Consider the following 16,674-nt stretch of genomic DNA (forward strand, 5'->3'; position numbering starts at 1 on the left):
ACAGAAGACAGATTGGTAAGTACACAAAAGCCTGAAAAGGCTATGGTCAAAGTACAGCTTTCAATTGTAATTCACAAGTAAAAGTCCTAATCAGTAAAACTACAGACACCAAAGAGAGATTAATTGCAAATTGAATTCTAGCAGTGATTTCAACCTAGCTTGCTTTTGTCACAGTGTTATTTTGGTGGGGTGGTTAGGTAGGAAATGAGTAGCTTAGTATACTGGAAGGCTGATAGGGCACTTCATTTTCTTTCTAAGAAGTCAAGATGTTGTGTTCCTCTGCGTGGTGGACCTAGTGGCCTCTAATCAGTGAAGAGTGCTCCTTCCTCAGCTGCAGCCTTCTCTGTCTGTGCTTTCATGATTTCTTTAGGTAAAAGTGTATTTTTGGACTTCTCAACATTCCGTTCTATACATAACTGTTCTCCTCTCTCTAGAAGCAGGCAGCAACATTAAATGCTTTATAAGGGCAATTGCTGAAGGTCTTCTCTCTGGATCTGGATGAATCATAAATTTGAGCAACTCTGTAAATTCTTGGAAAAGCCTGTGTAGTATCTGAGGTAATCTATCTGATTCCATGCCATTGGTCTCCATTCCTGGGAAGAGATTCTGCACCAGCAGCACATACCACTGTGAGGGCAAGTACAAGATATCTGCTTTTAGTAGCTGCTATAGTTCTTCTGTAAAACTTCATTTCCAAAAAAAGGACTATCATCCTTTTCAATCTGTGGGCTAGAGATCCTTGTTACATGCCCAGAATTACCTGTTTTAAGTATAACTTTGTTGGATGCCCAGTGACATGCTTTGACTGTGTCTCCACCCAAATCTCATCTTGAATTATAGCTCCCATAATTCCCATATGTTGTGAGAAGGACCTGGTGGGAGATAATTGAATCATGGGGCAGTTTCCCCAATATTGTTCTCCTGGCAGTGAATACGTCTCAATAGATCTGACGGTTTTATAAGGGGAAACCTGTTTCACTTGGTTCTCTCATTCTCTTATCTGCCGCCACATAAGATGTGGCTTTCGTCTTCTGACATGAGTGAGAGGCCTCCCCAGCGATGTGGAATGTGAGTCCATTAAACCTCTTTTTCTTTATACATTACCCTGTCTCGAGTATCTCTTTACCAGCAGTGTAAAAATGGACTAATACACTAAATTGGTACAGTTAGAGTCGAGTGCTCCCTTAAAGATACCCAAAAATATGGAAGCAACTTTGGAACTGGGTAACAGGCAGAGGTTGGAACAGTTTGGAGGGCTCAGAAGAAGACAGGAAAATGTGGGAAAGTTTGGAACTTCCTAGAGACTAGTTGAATGGCCTTGATCAAAATGCTGATGATGATACGAACAATGAAATCCAGGCTGAGGTGGTCTCGGACAGAGATGAGGAACTTGTTGAGAACTGGAGTAAAGGTGACTCTTGTTATGTTTTAGCAAAGAGACTGGTGACTTTTTGGCCCTGTCCTAGAGATTTGTGGAACTTAGAACTTGAGGGAGATGATTTAAGGCATCTAGTGGAAGAAATTTCTAAGCACCAAAGCATTCAAAAGGTGACTTGGATGCTGTTAAAAGCATTTCATTTCAAAAAAGAGACAAGAGAACATAAAAGTTCAAAAAATTTGCAGCCTGACAATGTGATAGAAAAGAAAAACCCATTTTCTGAGGAGAAATTCAAACCAGCTGCAGAAATTTATATACGTAGAGTAGCCAAATGTGAATCACCAAGACAATGGGGAAAATGTCTCCAGAGCATGTCAAAGGTCTTCATGACAGCCCCTCCCATCACAGGCCAGAAGGTCTAGGAGGACAAAATGGTTTAGTGGGCCAGGCCCTGAGCCCTCCTGCTTTGTGCATCCTAGAGACTTGGTGTCTTGTGTCCCAGCCACTACGGCTGTGGCTAAAAGGGGCCAAGGTACAGCTTGGGTTGTGGCTTCAAAGGGTGCAAGACCCAAACCTTGGCAGCTTCCACATGGTGTTGAGCCTGCAGCTGCACAGAAGTCAAGAATTGAGGTTTGGGAACTTCTGTCTACATTTCAGAAGATGTATGGAAATACCTGGATGTCCAGGGAGAAGTTTGCTGCAGGGGCAGGGCCCTCATGGAGAAACTCTGCTAGGGCAATGTGGAAGGGAAATATAGGGTCAGAGCCCCTACACAGAATCCCTACTGGGGTACCACCTAGTGGAGCTGTGAGAAGAGGGCCATCGTCCTCCAGACCCCAGAATGGTAGCTCCACCAACAGCTTGCACCATGCACCTGGAAAAGCTGCAGACACTCAATACCAGCACAAGAACATAGCCAGGAGGGAGGCTGTACCCTGCAAAGCCACAGGGGTGGAGCTGCCCAAGACCATAGGAACCTACCTTTTGCATCAGCATGACCTGGATGTGAGACATGGAGTCAAAGGAGATTATTTTGGAGCTTTAAGATTTGACCCACTGGATTTTGAACTTGCATGGGGCCGGTAGCCCATATTTTGGGGCCAGTTTCTCCCATTTGGAACAGCTATATTTACCCAATGCCTGTACCACCACTGTGTCTAGGAAGTAGCTAACTTGCTTTTGATTTTACAGGCTCATATGCAGAAGGGACTTGCCTTGACTTTAGACTGTGTGTTTTTTGTTTTTGTTTTTGTTGTTTTGTTTTTTTGAGACTGAGTTTCACTCTTGTTGCCCACGCAGGAGTTCAATGGCATGATCTCGGCTTACCACAACCTCTGCCTCCTGGGTTCAAGCGAGTCTTCTGCCTCAGCCTCCCAAGTAGTTGGGATTACAGGCATGTGCCACCACGCCCAGCTAATTTTGTATGTTTAGTAGAGACAGGGTTTCTCCTTGTTGGTCACACTGGTCTTGAACTCCCAGCCTCAAGTGATCTGCCTGCCTCGGTCACCTAAGGTGCTGGGATTACAGGCATGAGCCACCACACCCAGCCTGGACTGTGGTCTTTTGAGTTAATGCTGAAACGAGTTAAGACTTTGGGGGACTGTTGGGAAGGTTTGATTGGCTTTGAAATGTGAGGACATGAGATTTAGGAGGGGCCAGAGGTGGAATAATATGATTTGGCTGTTTCCCCACCCAAATCTCATCTTGAACTGTAGTTCCCATAATTCTCATGTGTTGTGAGAGGAACCTGGGGGGAGTTAATTGAATCATGGGGGCAGTTTCCCCAGTACTTTTCTGGTAGTGAATAAGTCCTCCTGAGAGCTCTGATGGTTTCATAAGAGCAAACCCCTTTCACTAGTTCCCCTCATTCTCTCTTGTCTGCTGCCCTGTAAGATGTGCCTTTTGTCTTCTGTCAGGGTTGTGAGGCCTCCCCAGCCATATGGAACTGTGAGTCCATTAAACCTCTTTTTCTTTATACATTACCCAGTCTCAGGTATGTCTTTATCGGGAGCCTGAAAATGGACCAGTACCCCCAGTCGTCTTCATCCCCTTCTTCAGAGGCTGCATTGAGGATTGAGGTTTGAGATATGGAAATATTACCAGGTTACATGTCCATGTGAATCAAAGACATCGAATGAATATACCTCAAGTACTGGCCAACTTGCAGAAGGAGATCCTTCACCTCTGCTTGTTAAAAGTAACTCGTGATTCTGGAATTCTTACTTGTAGCATCAACTGACCTTCCACCATCACAATATCCATTCTGTGGAAGCATATGAGCATCTGCCCAAGCAGACAAGTGTCAAACTCCGCGAATGCCGTCGGAGCACTGCGTGAGCATACACTTCTCTGAAAGCTTTCTGCTCATCAACAGAGCCAGCCAGTGACTTTTCTGATCACTTAATGCACCTATCCAGTCTCTCCACAGGCGGCCCCTGGGGCTGCCGGGGGTGCTGGAGTCGGGGTGGCCCTGGCGCTGTCCCCAGCCCGTGCAGCGCCATGAGGTGGGACTCCTGGGCACGGCCTGGGCTCTGGCCCACCTGCCACACCAGCTGCCTGCAGGGCCAGACCCAGCTCCACCCCTCGGGGCTCCGCGGCTCAGGGGGTCGCCCAGGGCACTGGGCCCGGCTTCCTCTTCACCGCCCACGGTGTCTGCCCCGGCCCTGGCTTGACCGACGGCGGCCGGGTCCGGGTGTGGCTCGGGCTCGGGCGCGCCCCTCACATCTCTGCAGGGTCCGCCTCCTCGCCGCTGTGGGGCCCCGCTGAGACCCCCGGTGGCCCCGGCTCCAGCGGCTCCAGCGTCGCCATCTCCGGGCAGATCCCCCCCTCCCCGGCAGACATCAAAGCGACCGCGCGGTGGGGCCGGCGGGAACTGGGGCTGCACAGCGCGGCCTGCGGTTGGGGCGGCGGGGCCCCCGGGAGCTGCTCAGAACTGAGAGTCTTGGGGCCGCCCGCTCTCAGCCCATCTCGCTGTGCCCGACAGCGCGCATCAGGAGGGCATCAAAGGTGTTTTAGTAGAGTGGCAGTGGACAGCAGCATCCATGCAGAAGGAGCAGCTTGTGGACAGAGTCACAGGCTGGTTAACCGGTGACAAATTCCTGAAGGTGCCTGACAAATTCAAGGAGAGCCTGTTTCCAGATCAGCTGGGGTCTGGGTTTTGTGTTCGCCTTTTCCCACTGCTCCAGTGAGGCAGGACAGTGGGGCCAGATTGCACTCAACCATGGTCAAGAGCTCCCCTACAAGCTGGGGAGGACTAACTCCCTTCTCAGCCCAGGGACACAGAAGGTTAGAGCAGCCTGTCCAGTGGGGATTTGAGCTCAGAGAGGGGAAGCCACTGTCCCAGAGTCACAGAGCAGGTCAGCGGCAGGCCCAGGTCCTGGATCCCCAAGCTCTTTGTTTCTGAAGAAATATTCCACCCCAGAGCATGAGAGTTATCTGAGCGCTAACTCCCTGGCAGGTGAGGTCATTTTGCCCATTCTCTCTTTTCACCTTCATTGTGTGTGTGCTTTGTGTAAATGTCCCCATCGTATGGTGGAAAACTTAGGCTCAGAGAGGGGCAAAGGCCTGTGCAAGGCTACAGAACTCAGAAGTGCCTGAGCAGAAACAAGGACCAGACAGACTTTCCCTTGACTTTGCTCTGGTCCATCTGGAGGTGGGGCAATTTGTTGGGGGACCAGAGGCCATCAGCAGCCCTCTTGGTGGCCACGTGGGCTCAGGGGAGATGTGCATGAAAAAGCTGGAGGCCATGATGCTTTCACCCTCACTCATTTCTAAAGGGGCAGGAATCTTTGCATGGCACAGACGCCTCGTTTGCCAAAATGACCCTCCCCTCCATGCCTCTGGCCCCAGAGGTGAGTCACAGGTGGGTGAGGGTGGTGTCAGGCATGGGCAGGGTGATGTTGCTAGCACACTCTTTAGGCCCTGCTTCAACCCAGGAAACTGGATTTGTCAGGCAAAGCCCAGATATATTGTATCAAAATCTGGATTTCAAATAATGTTTTCAGGTGATTCACATGCACATTGATAATTTTAACTGGCAGTAATTCTATAATTGAAAGGGAAAAGAATATATAGATATATTGACTTGTCAAAAAGGTACAGTAAAGACTCAATGTTTCAAGGCATATACATCTTATCTTACAAAAAATAACTAAAAACAATAATAAGGAGGGGATAGGGAATGAGTTGAAGTAGAAATTAAACAAATAGGGCATAATTAGTAGATGTTGAGGCTGAGCATCAGCTTATACTATTTTGGTTATTGTGTATAGGTTAAAATATTCTCTAATAAAACACTTGTATAAAAAGAAAAACTATAACATTAGCTCTTAAGATCGTGGTTAGGTTTGGGGAGGAGGAAAAGAGGAAGGAAGTGGTTTGTCGGCAAAAACGGGTAGCTCTATTCTATAGTTACACAAATGTATTAGCTTTGTTACAACTTATTGAGCATTACATTAATATTTTATTGTGCATATGTTTCTGTATGCATGTTATACATCAATAAAATTTTAAATATTATTTAATCCTAACTTAATATTTCAGAATAATAGCAATGCTAATGCTTGGCATTGTTTTGTTTCAAAGTGGGGCATTTACACTCAGGCATCATGAGATGGATATTAATATTCCAAGGTATTCATGTCCTGACCTTTGGGCGTCCCCCTCAGTCTTTCATTTTTTATTTCAATTGAGTAAGCAGAATGGTTTTAGTTTTGGGGAATGTAAATTTCTTACAGCAAAGTCCTTCCTCCATAATATTCCCCACGGCCAGGCCACCTAGCACCGTGGGCTGCACATAGTGTGCACCCAGTGTGTGTGGAACTGGTTTGAATCAGGAAGAAAACAAGTAGCAGAGGTCAGTTTTGCAAAGGATAGAATGTGGGTAATACGAGTAAGATTGAAAGGCCACAACTCAACAGCAAACACTTCTTACATTAATTTGAGAAATACTTTCAACTGGTTCTCTGAAAGATGTTGGTTTACAGCAGACATTTGGGAGTATGGTTGCATATTGTAATCACCTGGAGAGCTTTAAATCACACTGCTGCCTGGGTCTCACTCTAGAGATTGTCTTAATTATTCCCTGGCAACTTGGGTTTGGGAACATTAAACACCACCTCCCACATGCACAGCAGGTTATTCTAATGTGCATACAAGGGTAAGAAGCATTGATTCAGGGTCAGGAATGCATTGGTTGTGTGTGATTTCTATGTGTGGTCTAGGCATTTGCCCTATAGCTGCTCCTAGATGGGGGTCTTAGAAAACAATCTTGGCCCTTGAAAACATACTCTGCTGGTTGGCTAAATTGCATCAGGGAAAAATAGCAGCAGCTCTATCTCTATGTCACTTGCCGTCAGAGCAAAAGTTGTTTCAGGCACAGTAAGTTGATTTAGTCTATATTAAAAATCATAAGTATCCTACCAATACAGAATAAGGATACAAAGGGTTTCCAGATATGTGGAGTGCATTATAGGTGTTTTTGTATTTATCCTATAAGAAATTACAAATGTAATGGTGGGCATTAATTTCCTAAACCAATGCTTAGCCATTTCCTCAAATCATTTCCAGTTTTTCCAAGAGACTTCAGAAGCATTCCCTGGAGTGAATTATTTCTAATGGTGAAGAGTACTTGATAGATGGGATGAGATTCTCAAAAAAAAATCTTGCTTCTACTTCAGAAGTGTCACTCTTCAGCCCCTTGAAGGACCAGGAAACCTGGCTGAGTAGTGTGGTCTATGGAGGTGCATGGGCTTCAGAGACAGGCCAACGATGATCCTGAGTCCAAGCCAGCTGCTTAGTAGATGTGGGACAGTTTTATAAGCCTTACCTGTGAGAAAAAACAAAACAAAATTGATTGCAAAAACAGAAATTTAAAAAATTTTCTTATTGTATTCATGTTCTTGGCAATGGCTTTTATGCTGGTTCCCATCAACAGACAGAATCTGTTTCCCAAACCTTGAACTTTCTTGCTTTATTTGCACAGGCCAAAGCTGTGCATATGACAGTGGGCCAGTTTGGTGCCTAGGCTCAAAAGGTCTTAAATGGCTCTGTTATCTTTTTCAGAATTTTTCCATGTCCATGAAAACAAGCCCATTTTAGCTTTCTGTAGGATAAAGTAGCTTGCTGAGAAAAGCCAAAGAGCCTCAGTTTACAGACAGCTCACTCCCAGGAGCAGAGCCACCTAATTCACCAGCAGCTGAACACTCACACCTGTAGGAGCCAAACTGAGCCCAGAAGAATGGCCCAGCTGAGCCCAGCCTAAATTTCTAACCACCTCAGCCCCTGAGAGAGGAGACAGTCAGAGGCTGGTTAGGAAGATAGGTAGGGACGGTCTCGGGAGAGGAAAACCACCCGCGGGACTGCACCTACCGTGCCCCTGTAGCTAGTGGGAAGAAATGTGGTTAAGAACTTCCTCTTATGCCAGGATGTTGCTCAGATGGGACTATCCCAGCTTAGGCATAGGCAAAATAAATCAACCTAAATTTCCTTGTTTTCACCCAGCTCATTGTAAAGTCATTAACATGATACTAGTATTGTGGTTTTAGCTTCTCCCCTGTAAGTTTCCCTTAGGCACTCCTGGGTAATAACCAAAATGGAATCACTGTGGCCAACCCCAGGCATGCGCAGATGCAACACCCTTGGTGGGGAACTTGACCCCTCCCCATTTGGGTAGAACCCACAGAAGACTTCCTCGTTCTTGCCACATAAAAGACCCAGAAGGGCCGGGCGCGGTGGCTCAAGCCTGTAATCCCAGCACTTTGGGAGGCTGAGACGGGCGGATCACGAGGTCAGGAGATCGAGACCATCCTGGCTAACACAGTGAAACCCCGTCTCTACTAAAAAAATGCAAAAAAAAACTAGCCGGGCGAGGTGGCGGGCGCCTGTAGTCCCAGCTACTCGGGAGGCTGAGGCAGGAGAATGGCGTGAACCCGGGAGGCGGAGCTTGCAGTGAGCCGAGATCGGGCCACTGCACTCCAGCCTGGGCAACACAGCGAGACTCCGTCTCAAAAAAAAAAAAAAAAAAAAAAAAAAAGACCCAGAAGTCAGCCCCATTTCTGGCAACATGCTTTCAGGTCCCCTCTTGCTGCTGAGAGCTTTCCTACTGCTTAATAAATCCTATTCTGCTTTCTCACTCTGGTGTATATGTACCTCATTTTTCCAGGTCATGGGAGGAGAGCCTGAACCTGGCTAAACTGAGACCACCACACCAGCACCAAACAGCAACTAGGAGACCGTGATATTCACGTGGACACTCTCAGCTTGCACCTCTGCTCTCTCTAGGGGGCACTGTCCCACCCACCCTTGAGCCTGAGAAGAAAAGTTGGTAGAGAGGCTGTTCCCTCACTTCCAGCAGAAAAGAGGTGTTCAGGCTGTCACTTCCCTGAGATCAGAGCTCTCATGGCTGCACTCAATGTGGCAGCCACCTACCATATGTAGCTACTGGGTACCTGGAATGTGGCTGGTTTGAAGTAGTATGTGCTGCGAACAAAAAAATGCACAGTGAGTTTAGAAGAATTAGACCAGAAATATACTTTATTTCTAATTATATATTGATCATGTATTAAAACAGTATTTTGGATACAATAGGTTACAATTATAAACATTTCACTTGTTTCTTTTTATTAGTTTGGATGTGGCTAATAAAAAACTAAATTCACAACGAACATTTTATATTTTAGAGACTTGTTTCCTCTTCAAATCTCAGGTGTCCTACTCAAAAGACCAGAGGCCAGAAAGGTTATGAAATCTAAAATATTAAAATAATTGTGATTATATTGTTTCCATTTGTGAGCAAGCGTGTCTGTGTGTGTGCGTGCGCGGGCATGCACAATTGATAAATGGACGTAACATTACACAACAGAAGGTTAAAAATGAACCCCCAACAGAGCCAGGCCTAGCACAGAAAGCAAGCCCTGACTGAAAATACCTGGAGAGACGAGTCTGTCACTCTTGCCTCATTAAGTGTATGGTCGAATTTCTGTCACTCGAATTCTGTCACACAAAGCTTGAGGGCGTAGAGCTAGTAGCGGTATCCAATGAGGGCGCTGGACTGGGAACTGCCCAATCGGGCAAAGGAGGGGGCGGCATCCGGGATCTGGCGCGGCTTTTATCTCTCTCTCTCTTCAGCCAGAGCTGTGTTAGGGCCTCACGGTCCTGCTGCCACCCTCAGGGAGGCCTCCGTCGCTCTGTGACCAGCGGGTATTGGATGATTCTAGCTAAGAATTCGCGACACCCTTGAAGCCCTGAAATGGTGAGTGTGCGGGGCGGGGCGTCCTGAGGCTGGGGGAGCCTCATCGGAACCCGCGGGAAATGGCGGCGGCGGGACCGAGTCTGCGAACGGAGTCCCCGCTGCCGCCGCTCAGCCCTCGGTCCTCAGTCCCCTCCGGTGAGGGACCCGCGCTCCTGTCGGTCCCCGCACGGCGGCTCTGCCCAGCCTGCAGCCCTCCTCGTGCAGCTCTGCGCCCGCAGCCCCGCACCTTCCCCGGGCTGTGGGGTGAGGAGCTCACCGGGAAGACGCCGGCGCGGCGTGCGCGTTGCCCGCGTGGGAGGAGCTGTGGTCCGGGGTCCCGTTTCTTCTTTACCCTTTTCGGAATGAGATGGAGGCTCCGTCAAAACACAGAGTTCATGTGAGCAAACGGGGACTCATTAGTGGGACAGCGCCCCCGCGGCTCGTGGTTTGGGGGCTGCCAGCGGGTCTTGAAGGAAAGGCTTGTGTGAGGTGTGTGAGGAAGGGAAGCAGATCACCCGCCCGCCCCAACTTTCCCACCGGTCCCCTTGCCCTGAGCGCCGCCTCCGCGTGGCTGTTCCTGCGTGGCCTCTTTTAGAATAGGCTGGTGTCGTGCGCACAGCGCTTCGCTGAGTTGTGTGAGTGGTTCTGCCACATTATGGAACTTGAGGAGGGTGTGGGCGCCCCTGGTTGCTGGAGACGTTCAGAAATGAAGACGGGTGTCCAGAGGCAGGGACTGGCGTCTGCAGGGGGCAGTTGCGGGAAGAGCGCTGAGCTTGTGGGGTCTGCGCTGACTCTGGGTGGGGTCTTTAGTGAGTTGCTGGACACCCCGTTGGGGTTGGAGCATTGACGGGTGTTGAGGAAACTCCGCAGGTTTTCTGTCAGAAGAAAGACATGGCTGAGCCTAGGCTGGAGGGAGTCGCCCATGTCTGCGGGAGGCGCGACTGGGTTCTGCACATGCGCAGTCCTGTGCTCAGTCCTGCTGGGCACTGTCCTGTTCCTCCAGGTCTCCTTGCGGGGAAAGAGGGGACTGAGAACTTGGAGGAAAGGAGTTCTGAGAAACATCCCTTCCCTGCACCCTGCTGCCGGCCGCCACCCGGTGCTAACCCACTCCTGAGCATGCCCACTGGGCATTCGAATGGCCACACTCATCCCAGGACAGGGTTCTACCCTCAGGAATTGTGCCCATGGCAGCTTTGCTCCTACAATTTTCTCCTGAGAACACACACAGTGCCCAGAAGACTCCTGGCTCATGTCAACCCCAGATCTGTAGCAGGAATGTTTTTTTCACCTACCTAGGCTTCTGGACCACCTGATCCTAATCTCCTCTGCCTTTATCGACTTAGGAATCAGTCAGAGCTTAGCCCTGCCTGGGCCTGAACTTGTAGCACAAACCAGTCCTTTCCTCAATCCTGCCTTGCCCCCACCCAAGGCTCTTCATAGCACATTTCTCTCTTATGCTCTTTTCTTCCCCACACATCCTCACAGTTTGCTCAAGTGCATCCCTCATGTGCTACAAGAATTCCAGCGTTAGTGAGTTCAAGACCAGACCTTTAGACCTGCCTGTTGTAGGACCAAATACAAATTAGAAGAGGCTTAATGCTTACTCTTTAGAATGAGGGAAGAACTTTTGCTCTTCTCCCTTTTCTTAAAGCATTTAGTTTGAAAACTTTTATATTTACATATTTTCTCTGCTTCTTTGAAAAACATGTAAATCATTTTTGTCAGGTAACTAGGTCATTTGTCTTTTTTGACTCAAAACTGTCTTTAGGACCTGGGAACTATTGCGTTGAAATGTGACTAGCAAGAATATACACCCTGTGCAACAGTTTCTGTAGGCGAGTAGGAGGCTGCCTCCAGCAGGTACCTGCCTCCACATTTCAAAACTACGTCCGATCATAAAGATATGGAAAGTGGTTTTTTTGTTTGTTTGTTTTTAATGTTACCAATTAGAAAACCCAGATGACCTCCCAAATTACTAGTTGACATTATTATAAACTAGGTATGACAAATGGTGCTGTCATGTCTTGTACTTGAGTACTAATGGCGACGTTTTTTCTGTATTTGCAATCTATTAGATTGCCTGTGATGCATATCATATTTTGGTTTAATTAAATAACAAATCATTATCTTGCTGTTCTGTTATTGTGGAGAGTATCTTAGGATTGGAGATTATTTTGCTTTTAGTTATATTTTCCAAGCACTGTCCAGAATTACCAGATGGTATACACAAAGTGCCCACCAGGCTTCTCTTTAGAAAAAAACCTTCCTTCTAAGGATTCCAGTCACAATCCACAATTTTTGGCGAAGTGCACAAAGTGCAGCAAAGTGCTCCACAAATCTGCAAACCAAAAGTTCTCTCTCTTTGGGATCTACAATCTCTTCTAGAGCAGTTAGAATAGATTTCTACAAAAATAACTTTTCAGGACAGCCATCAGTTATTCCACTTCCCTCCATGCTCCTGGCATCTTCAGATCTGACACTGGTTCAGACATCATGGGACCCATACACCCAACCAGGATCACACATGTGCATTGATTAAACCTGAGAACTTCAATTCTGTCCCTTCTCCCCTTGTCCAAATGCCCACAAATGTCCATAGCTCACCAGCCCTCCAGGACCTAAATGTGCATTCCCAAATTCTGAATTTATGTCCTGGGATTTGAGAGAAAAATGACACTTTTATCTGAGAAATATAGGTTCTTCGAATTATCAGACCCAGAGACTTGTTAAAATGAGACCACAGTCCTACTATTCCCCTCTTTGAACTATTTGTTTTTTGAAATTCCTTGCTATTGCCATCAGTGGCTATAAAGTAACCTAATAATTCCACAATGGGCACTGTAACTCACACTCTATGGCTTAACAATATATAGCCAGCCACTAACCAATTTTACTTTTGTAAATCAATAGAAATGTCTAACAACTTTGTATCATTCCCCTCTCTGCCTTCTTTTTTGCCTTTAAAAATACACTTGTAACTGCTTCTAATTGGAGTATATATTCAGGGCAGCTTTATACTGCAAGGTCGCAATCTTCAAGCTTTGGCCCAAATAAACTCTCTACTTATGTTTACCCCAGCTTTTTCCTTTTAGGTCAAAATATTCTTCAGAATGTGTTGAAGGAGCCTCCATGAAAGGCTGTCTCTGGTTTTACTCTGTTTGCTGTAATCCCCAGGAATGCAGAGGCACATTGATCTCACCTAGAATCTGCACATAAAAGCTGGCTTCTGCCTAGGATTCACAAGATAGGGCCAGACTTTGGGTTGAAGACATACAGAAAACTCACAGAAGGCATTTTCTGCATCATGAGAGGTCAACATAGACTTCTTAAACCCCACTTTCAGCGTGGAGTCCTTTGAGTTTTCCAGGTCTTGTCACCTGCTACAGCTGTGTGAGAAGCTTCTGGTGTGAACAGAAGCTTCTGGTGTGAACAGAAGCTTCTGGTGTGAACAGAAGCTTCTGGTGTGAACAGAAGCTTCTGGTGTGAACAGAAGCTTCTGGTGTGAAGCTTCTGCTGTGGGATTCTGTCATTGAGATCTATATCGATGTAAAAATGTGGGTCTCATACACCTATATAAGTTATATATGTGTATTGTAAATTCTCACTTAACATTGTTGATAGTTTCATGGAAACTGTAAGTGAAGCAACATATTGTTTAAGAAAACTAATATTGGCTGGGTGCGGTGACTCACACCTGTAATCCCAGAACTTTGGGAGATCGAGGCGGGCGGATCATGAGGTCAGGAGTTTGAGACCAGCATGGCCAACATGGTGAAACCCCATCTGTACTAAAGATACAAAAAATTAGCTGGGTGTGGTGGCACACACCTGTAATCCCAGCTACTCAGGAGGCTGAGGCAGGAGAATCGCTTAAACCCAGAGGCAGAATTACCATAGTTGAATTGATAGAAACAAGGGTTATGTTTGAATGGTATATATAGCAACATTGTTTTATTTAAAGATGCAGTTTTCAAAAACCTATTTTGAACATTGTGTACTTACTGTGACATGGATTTTTCTGATAAATAAAAATAGTATAACTATATATTTAATGTGTACAATGTAATGATTTGATATGCATATACATTGTGAAACAAAATGCAGTCACGTTGATGAAGACATCTAGTACCTCAATTTTTTTTTTGTAGTAAGAACACTTAAGATCTACTGTTGTAGCAAATTGTAAGCATACATTACAGTATTACTAACTATAAACACAATGCTATTTGGCTAATCTAATGCTAATTTACATTAGATTTCTCAGACTTACTCAACTTATAGCTAAAAATTTGTAGTCTTTGAACATCTCATATTTCTACCCTCAGGCACTAACAACCCCCCCCCCCCTTTTTTTTACAACCACCATTTTACACTCTGCTTCTATGAGTTTATTTTTTTAGATTTCTCATTTAACTTAAGCAGTTCTTTGTCTTTCTGTGGTTGGCTTATTTCATTTAGCATAATGTCCTCCAGGTCTATCCATGTTGTAAATGGTTAGATTTCCTTCTCTTCTGGCGGAATAGTATTCTGCTGTCTATATATATATACACACACACACACACCATATTTTGGCTATTGTAAACAATACTACAGTGAACGTAGGGCTGAAGATCTTTTTTCAAGGTACAAATTTTATTTTCTTTGGTAGGATGCTCAGAAGTGGTATTGCTGGATTGTATGATATTTCCATTTTTATTCTTTACTGTTTTTTATGATGACTTTATTTACATCTCACCAACAGCATACAGATTTCCCTTATATGTATGGTTTGTCTAGTTTTGAATGGGTTATTATTGTTTTGCTTTGAATTGCAGAAGTGTCTTTATACATTTTGGATATTAACTTCTTATTAGATATATGGCTTGCAAATAATTTCCTATGTTGTAGAGTTTAAATAATTTTTTTTCCTTTGCTGTGTGGAAGCTGTTCAATTTGATGCAGTTCCACTTGTTTGTATTTTTTGTTGCTGTGCTTTTCATGCCATATCAAAAAAGTTATTGCCAAGATTAGTATTAACAAGGGTTTTTTTATATATATGTTTAGGAGTTTTAAGGTTTTATATCTTACATTTAAGTGTTTCATTTTGAGTTAATTTTGGGGTATGGTGTAAGAAAATAATCCACTTTTATTCTTTCACTTGTGGATACCCAGTTTTTCTGGCACCATGTATCGGCAAGACTGTATTTTCTGCAGTGGATATTCTTGGTGGCCTTTTCAAAGATTAGTTGACCTTGTATTCTGGTTTTGTTTTTGGGCTCCCTATTCTGTTCCATTGGCTTTTGTATCTGTTTTTATGCATATGCCATACTCTTGATTACTATAACCTTTAAATAAAATGTGAAATTAGAGAATATGATGCCCCAACATTGTTCTTTCTCAAGATTGCTCCAGTTATTAAAAGTTTTTTATGGTTACACTTAAATTTTACAATTGTGTTTTCTATTACTGTGAAAAAAGCTACTAAAACTTTGATAGGGATCACATTGAATCTATAGATCATTTTGGATAATATGATACTTTGACAGTGTTAGTTATCCTAATGGAATATGTTTCCATTTATTTGTGTCTACTTCAATTTCTGTTATCAATCTTATTGTACTTAATGTATAATTTTTTTATTGGTTAAATTTATTTTAATTAAATTTCGTATGTTTATACTATTGCAAGTGGAAATTGTTTCTTTTTTTGGAAAGTTTGTTGCTACTGTATGGAAATGCAAAAAATATTTGTATGTTGGGCCAGGTGCAGTGTCTCATTTCTGTAATCCCTGCCCTTTCAGAGTCCAAGGCAGGTGGATCACTTGAGGACAGGAGTTTGAGATGAGTCTGGACAACACAGTGAGACCACGTCTTTAAAAAAAAAAAACCCACAAGTATTTGTATGTTGATTATGTATCCTGATACTTTAACAAATGCATTTATTAATTCAAACAATTTTTCTTGTTTTACTCTAGGGTTTTATATATGTATGCATGATCATATTATCTACAAACAGTAACATTTTTACTTCTTTTCCAAGCTGGAGAGCTTTGTTGTCCTTTTCCTTACCCAATTTTTCTGAAAGAAACTTCCAGGAATATGTTAAGATAGAAGCTGTGGCCCTCCAGGCAGGCCTGCATATCTTGGCCTCAGCTGTGGTCTCTGAAGCAGCCCTGTGTCTGTACATTTGAAGGATCTAACAATGATTACAGTTCCTGTCAACTATTTTTGACAGGTAAAGATCTCCCATTTGTTTGGTCCACAGGCTGATGAGATTACCTCTGGGGTTGCAGAGAAGAAGAGTTGTAGCTGGGTTACAAGGGTGATGCTGGGTCTGCCGTGGGGTCTGCCTTTGATGGTTGTGTTACCAGAGATTTGGACAGTCATGGATTATTTCTGGGCCATGGAAACATTAAATATCCTTGAGGACATTAATCTATATGGCAGGCAGTAGGCTAGGTTTGAAGTTTTTCTGCGTGTGTCGGGCCAAATATCAGGTGTATGAATGGGTTTGGCTTCTGCTGACTCCCTGGGAACAGTTTTCACAAGTCTCTATGTGGGTCCCTGAGTGTGTACAACTGGCCACAGACTGTGACTGTGAGGGCTAGAACTGAGTCACAGGGTTGCTTCAGGGAGCACAACTGAGGCCAAGATATACAAGGCTGCTTCCAGGGTTATGGCTGGGTGTGTCTCCCTGCAGGTCTCTTAATGGGAAGGACCACTTGTGGACTGTAGCTGAGAGGAGTTTGAGAAAGGTTGCAGAACTGCTTCATAATCTTCAGTAACACCAGGCTTGTGTGCCATTTCCTTGTCTGTAGCCATGTCTATGGGCCCTTGAGTTAGCCACCTGGGTGAGGGCCTGTTTTTTCTAAATAACCCTCCTTGATCTCTGGCTCCACTGAGGCTTCATAACCCTAACCATAGGCAAGCGTGTTTCTACTTCTATTTCCTAGTTACTACACAAGATATTGTATAAAAGTGGAATCATACACTGTCACTTTGTTGGTGTCTTATTTCACTTTAAATAATGGCTTTGAGATTTATCCTTATTGTAGCATCTCACAAGATATTTTCATTGGAGGCTAAAG

The 16,674-nt window shown here is 44.8% G+C and overlaps 1 pseudogene; it reads right to left on the reverse strand.

Moving 5' to 3' along the window:
• Positions 1–302: 302 nt before the first annotated feature.
• Positions 303–3,445, reverse strand: LOC117086263 (annotated as a pseudogene).
• Positions 3,446–16,674: the final 13,229 nt, after the last annotated feature.

This window comes from Trachypithecus francoisi, unplaced genomic scaffold (genome assembly GCF_009764315.1).
Source record: "Trachypithecus francoisi isolate TF-2019V2 unplaced genomic scaffold, Tfra_2.0 Lachesis_group1, whole genome shotgun sequence".
NCBI classification, from domain to species: Eukaryota; Metazoa; Chordata; class Mammalia; order Primates; family Cercopithecidae; genus Trachypithecus; species Trachypithecus francoisi.